This window comes from Protopterus annectens, chromosome 5.part0 (assembly GCF_019279795.1).
Source record: "Protopterus annectens isolate FY-2018-M chromosome 5.part0, PAN1.0, whole genome shotgun sequence".
NCBI classification, from domain to species: Eukaryota; Metazoa; Chordata; order Ceratodontiformes; family Protopteridae; genus Protopterus; species Protopterus annectens.
In genome coordinates, this window is record NC_056735.1 from 837,780,053 (window position 1) to 837,786,052 (window position 6,000).

At 34.8% G+C, this 6,000-nt stretch overlaps 1 long non-coding RNA gene across 3 annotated transcripts in view; it reads right to left on the minus strand.

Annotated features, from left to right (window-relative positions):
- Positions 1 to 6,000, minus strand: part of LOC122802852 — a 239,934-nt gene that overhangs the window by 177,747 nt on the left and 56,187 nt on the right. For all 3 annotated transcript variants that reach the window (XR_006365001.1, XR_006364999.1, XR_006365000.1), the window contains one exon: positions 3 to 72. This is a non-coding gene — a long non-coding RNA (uncharacterized LOC122802852). The remainder of the gene's footprint in view (positions 1 to 2; positions 73 to 6,000) is intronic.

Genomic DNA, 6,000 nt, shown 5'->3' on the forward strand with positions numbered 1-6,000 from the left:
ACCTCTAGTGACTGGCTGAAGGCCGTGACCGCATGGTGGCATCATTTTCTCTGAAGGACTGAGTTCTGAGTTCTAAACAAGAAAAGTTAAGGAGAACTCTTTAAGTCACTCCCTTGTGGCCTAAACCTACACTTTAATTCACCCAGTGATGGCTAAACAACAAGAATCCATGGATGCTATAACTTCTAAAACTAAACTATCTTCTCTAATGTCATCTGAAAAGGATGTAACAGCTAAGAGGCAGAGAATAAATAAATCAACACATGATTCAAATAAAGGAGCTGCTAAATCTAAAGGTGAGTCTGTTCTTTCACTAGATGACCTTAAAACAGCATTACAGCCCTTGCATGAAGACTTCAAATTATTCTCAGACAAATTAAATTAATTTGGTTCTAATCTAGACCAAATTACATCCAGAATTAATCGTATTGACAAGAAAACTGAGGAGAATTCAAAGCAAATACAAGATTTACAAACCAAGGTAAATACAATTGACAAAATTATTAGTGACTTACAGCAAAAAATAATTGACTTAGAAGCACGCAGTAGGAGAAACAACATTCTAATACATGGCATCCCAGAAAAGTTTGACCAAATACAACTACCAGTCATACTAAATGAGATTTTTGAACACATTACTGAAAATAAAATCTTAGCTAAAGAAATCATTATTGAAGGAGCTCATAGAGCATTACGAAGATCACAAGATGAGGGTGTCCCTAGGCAGATTTATGCAAAGCTACTAAATGCTGCACATGTTACCACACTCCTCATGGCTGCAAAAAAGAAAAGTAAAATTTCATGGAGAGGTCACAGGATTACAATAGCACAGGATTTACCCCAGCCCATTAAGGCTCAAAGACAAGCTCTAGCTCCTTTTTGTGCTTTGTTAATCAAAAACAAATTATGCTTCCAGGTGAAACACCCAGACATCCTCTCCTTCAGCTATGGGGATCAGAAGTTCCTAATACACTCTGCAGATGAAGCAAAAAAAGTATTTCTGCAAGCTTTCAAGGAACTACTGGCTTAACTAGCTATACTGTTAAAGCTAGTAAAATAATATAATCAAGATAATACAGTATATGCTTAAAAGCTATGAATTACTGTTAAGACTAACAAATAGTATAACCAAGATGGTTACACCTACAAAAAACTATCTCTGCTGGCTTTATAACACTGCTAACTGATTCTAACTTACCCTGTCATCTTCCCAGCTTATTTTTACCATCATCTGGATGTCCTGGCTTTTTTTTTTGTTTTTATTTTCCTTTCTAGCTCTTCAGCAATATGTTGGCCCATTTGTATCAGTGTATGAGGCTCCCTGTGGCCTGTTGAGGCCTTATTTAGAGCTCCACAAGGGTTCCCTAAGCTCCCAGGGCCGTTTCAACATTTCATTACCCAGAATGCAACAGGAACATCAGCCGATTACATCACGAGGTCAGAGGTCGCAACAGAAGAAGAAGCAGCAGTGCATTTCTGGGAATGTTAATATCATGAATTAAAGCTTAGGGAAGAAGAAATGGATCTAAAACAACACTTTCTGGACACTTCAGGATGGGGGTAATTTAAATGGACTATAAAGGACTCTGGTCAGGGTAATTCAGCAGCCTAATCTTATGTTTAGGTAATGAGTTTATTACAAGATAGGTTTTTTCTAGCAATCCAAATACATCACTTTGTCAGAAGTCTTTCATATCAAACTGTACAGTAGCTGCCATCTGCTGGTCATGTTGCAAAACTACAATGCCATACTTCAGACATGCTTTTCTGTGCCTTTCAGTTTTTCGAAAACAATATTTTATGTGTTCACATTTAGTTTTCTATTTAGTATTTAGGTGTGTGTTTAAGTGCTCATTGTGAAAGTGTTTGTGATACAAACTCATACTCTGTGAGTAAAATAAAAAGCCTATGCAACTGTTAAAAGTTATTTAAAGACAGCTAAAGACTATTGCCTGTTTAGTAATCCATTAGTCTGCTTCACGGCTGTGCTACCTTTACTGAAAATATGTCTTCAAGTTTGAAATGTATCTGTTGTTGCATGGTAACACAAATTAGCATTTTGACTACTTTCACCATGATTCAACCACGATTCATGAATCATGTTTTAATTCTATACTGAAAGTGCAGGATATGAATGGCTTGTTTTTTCTCTCAATAAAGGTGGATCTACAGAGCTAGTGAGCTTGATATGCTGTATGATTGTGCTTGGTTTAATTAGCCGGCTTGCTAAAACTTGCTTTCTTACTAAAAAGGCTGGCTAAACAGTGTTTTTTACTGGTTAGTGATGATATGTGAGTTATGTAGTTTATTGTGAACTGCATTTAGTGAAAATCCAATCATCTGCTTAGGTTGTCAATTAATGCGCTTGTTTCTATCTTTCCTTCTTTAATCCTATTGTTATGTAATTCTGTGTGTAATGCATATTTAGTAACCCCAGCTAGATATCTAGATAGGTAAAAAATGTATTTACATTACTCAGAGCTATTCTGTTTGCTGCCATATATATTTAACCTGTAATTTTTTTCTTGTTATAATTACCCCCTTCGTTAACCTCCCTTTAGAGCAGTATGCTCAGTTAGAGCTTATCTAAGTTGACTGTCCCTTCTCCAGTCAGGAGACCAAAACATAGTTTTAGGTTATGATGGTACTTACTGCTATGCCAGTTATAAATAGAACTTGCGTTACTATCTGCTGTAATGTTATTAATAGCTCTGGTTATAAATTGTGTTGGTTTCAATTGCTTAGTAACTTTTATTGTCTATATTACTCCAACCTCACTTGCCTATTTGCATGAAAATTTTCAAGGTCAATAATCTAAAAATAAATGCTGTATGTATCATGTTCTTATGGTGGTATTGTTTTATCTCCTTTAACTCCTAACTCGAACGTCACTTTGCCTTTAACTGCCCATTCTATGTACATATGTTTTTCAATATTCCTTAACATTTTTGGGAGTGGCATGATGGTGTAGTTGTCGAATGTTTGTTGGCGCTTAGACTATTGATGTTAGTTTATATGTCTCCCTGCTCTGTTCTTGTATTATTCTTCATAAGGGAAAATATTTAAAAACAGATCACTTGTATCTATCTAAAACTTTTTCAAAAATGACTCAGGGAGACAGGTGGGTAGGCACGGGGTTTATGGTAAGGAGCATAGATGCCAGAATATGATTTACTACCACATTACACTTTCTGTCATATATAAAAAATGTGTTTATTAATTGCATCGTCCCTGGTAGGGCTTTTTTCTTAGTTTATCCTAGCATATATCTACGTTTTGAATCTAATTATGATGATTAGTGTGAATTCCTGGAATGTAAATGGGCTTCAAGAAATCAATAAAAAGAAACTAGTTATGCACCTGAATTTTCAGGATAAATCCAACATTGTCTTTTTACAGGAGACCCATATGACAAATGTTCAATGGGATAATATTAAAAAAAAGAAATTGGATTAAACTTGTGATATCAGCAGGGAATAGTCTTGCATCAAAAGGCACTGTAATAATAATTAAAAAAAATCCTTTCCTGGTGAAATGCTAAATACTAAATTTGACCCAAATGGTAGATGGTGTTTATTTTCCTGCTCATACCCTCAGGTAAAATACCCTATACTTTTCTTAAACCTATATAGCCCTTGTACAAACCAGCACTTATTCTTCTATGAAATACATAATCTACTACTTCAATTTCCTAATCATCTTTTCATTACTGGTGGTGACTGGAATGCATTCATGGACCCCTTGAATGATAGTTCAAATAAAAACAGGAAACAGCCCTCGCAAGTAACTGCATCTATTCAGGATTTGATAAATAGCTTCAACTTAGTTGACCCTTTTTTAATATTTGACCATGACAGAGAGCTAAATAAGTTCACATTTTATTCGGCTTCGCATAAAGTCTGGTCCAGAATTGATTATTTTTTGGTTTCTGATATCTTTTCAAACAAAATTACAAACTTTGCCCTTGAGGCTAGATGTTTATCCGACCACTCGAATGTCTCACTTTGTATTAATCCCACTCACCACCTGAATCGCAATGGTAGTAGTCCCACTTGGTCACTAAACAGGAACATTCTTAAAAAAGAAGATGTTCTGCAGGAAATTAATGATTATCTGGAACAATTTGACACAGAATCTTGTTTATCCACCATCCCCTTAGATAGCCAATGGGTTACGGCCAAAGTGGTCATCAGAGAAATAATCATACAAAAATCATCTTATTATAAAAAAAAAGAGAAATTGTACATCAATAACCTCAACAATGAGCAAAAGATGACTGATGCACAACTACAAAAGTATTTTTCTCCTGAACTGGAAAAGAAATTACATGTGATACAAAAAAAAATTTACTCATTTCACTTACAAAATCAATCCTTGGTAGAACTCAAACTCCTTCACAGATATTCGGAATGGGCCCAAACCCCCTCCCGAACACTAGCTGGACTCATAAACATCAAAGAGGGACCAAACTATATTAATGAAATAAAATACAAAGGGAAAAACTTATACAGTAATGAAGATATTGTTAACTCTTTTGTAAATATCTTCACTGAAATCTATAATCCCCAAAACCAGACCCTAAATGAAATGCACAAAAAATTCCTAAATGAGCTATCTGTTCCAAAATTATCCTTTGCGCAAAACACCTTTCTAAACAGCCCCATAACACTGAATGAAATAATGCTAGCTATTAAAAAGCTTAAACCAAATAAGGCACCAGATCCTGATGGCTTTACAGGAGAATTTTATAAAACTTTTAGTCGTCACCTTTCTGAAACTCTCCTTGCTATGTATAATTATATCATCTTGAAAGGGATTACTGATAAGTATATGAACAATTCGAAAACAATATTCATCCCAAAACCAAACTCTGACAAGTCCAACCCTCTCTGCTATAGGCCCATCGCCCTTATTAACATTGACATCAAAATCTTATCTACCACTTTTGCTAATAGAATTCAGAAAGTTATAGCTACAGTAATTTCTCCTGAACAGTTGGGATTTATGAAACAGAGACAACTGTGTGACAATAATCTTACCTTAAACACATTAATGTTGTTTCTAAAAAGTGATAGCCACCCGTGTTATGCACTCACCCTTGATGCTACCAAAGCCTTTGACAACATTGATCTAAACTTCCTTTACCTAACCATGAAATTCTTTAACTTTCCTGATCTGATTAGCAACACTATTAAGATGTTTTATAACAATGCCTCTACTTCCCTGTATATAAATAAAACTTTATCATGCCCTATTAAAATTAGCAATGGCATTAGGCAGGGTTGCCCACTCTCACCTTATCTTTTTAATTTATATCTGGAACCTTTCCTTCTCTGGGTTAAACAAAAGACTTATCACCATATCCCAAAAGACTTCAACATTGATATAAATTATTCTGCATTTGCAGATGACCTAAACATCTATTTTGAGCTTCCCAACACCGATCTTCATAAAATTTGAAATTCTATTAATCTTTTTGCTGAGGCTGCTAATTATAAATTAAACCCTGCTAAATCATCTATTTTTCCATTAAACCCTGCAAACCATTTAGAATATTACTTCCCCCTGTCTGATATTCCTCTCAAATATACAGTTAAATACCTAGGAATAAATTTCACACACCCTCACCAAGAACTAATAAAAGCAAACCTATATAGAGTCTGGGATCAGATAAATAACGATCTAACTAGATGGAAAAACATCAATCTTTCTTTGCTATCAAAATCTGCTATCATTATAATGAATATTTTGCCTAGAATCCTTTTTCATCTTAACTCCATCTTTTTAAACGTTCCAAAAAATTTTTTCAGAAAAATGGAAACCACAATCTCAAAGTTTTTATGGTTCCCTAAATCAACTGAATATCATACAGGAATCTAATTACCCCAAAGAATAAAGGCGGTTTAAGTCTCCCGGATTTTAATTTATATTACGACATCATTAATGCTAGCCGTCTAATTCAAACAGCCTGCTATGACCCTTCTGCTGAAACTTGGTACC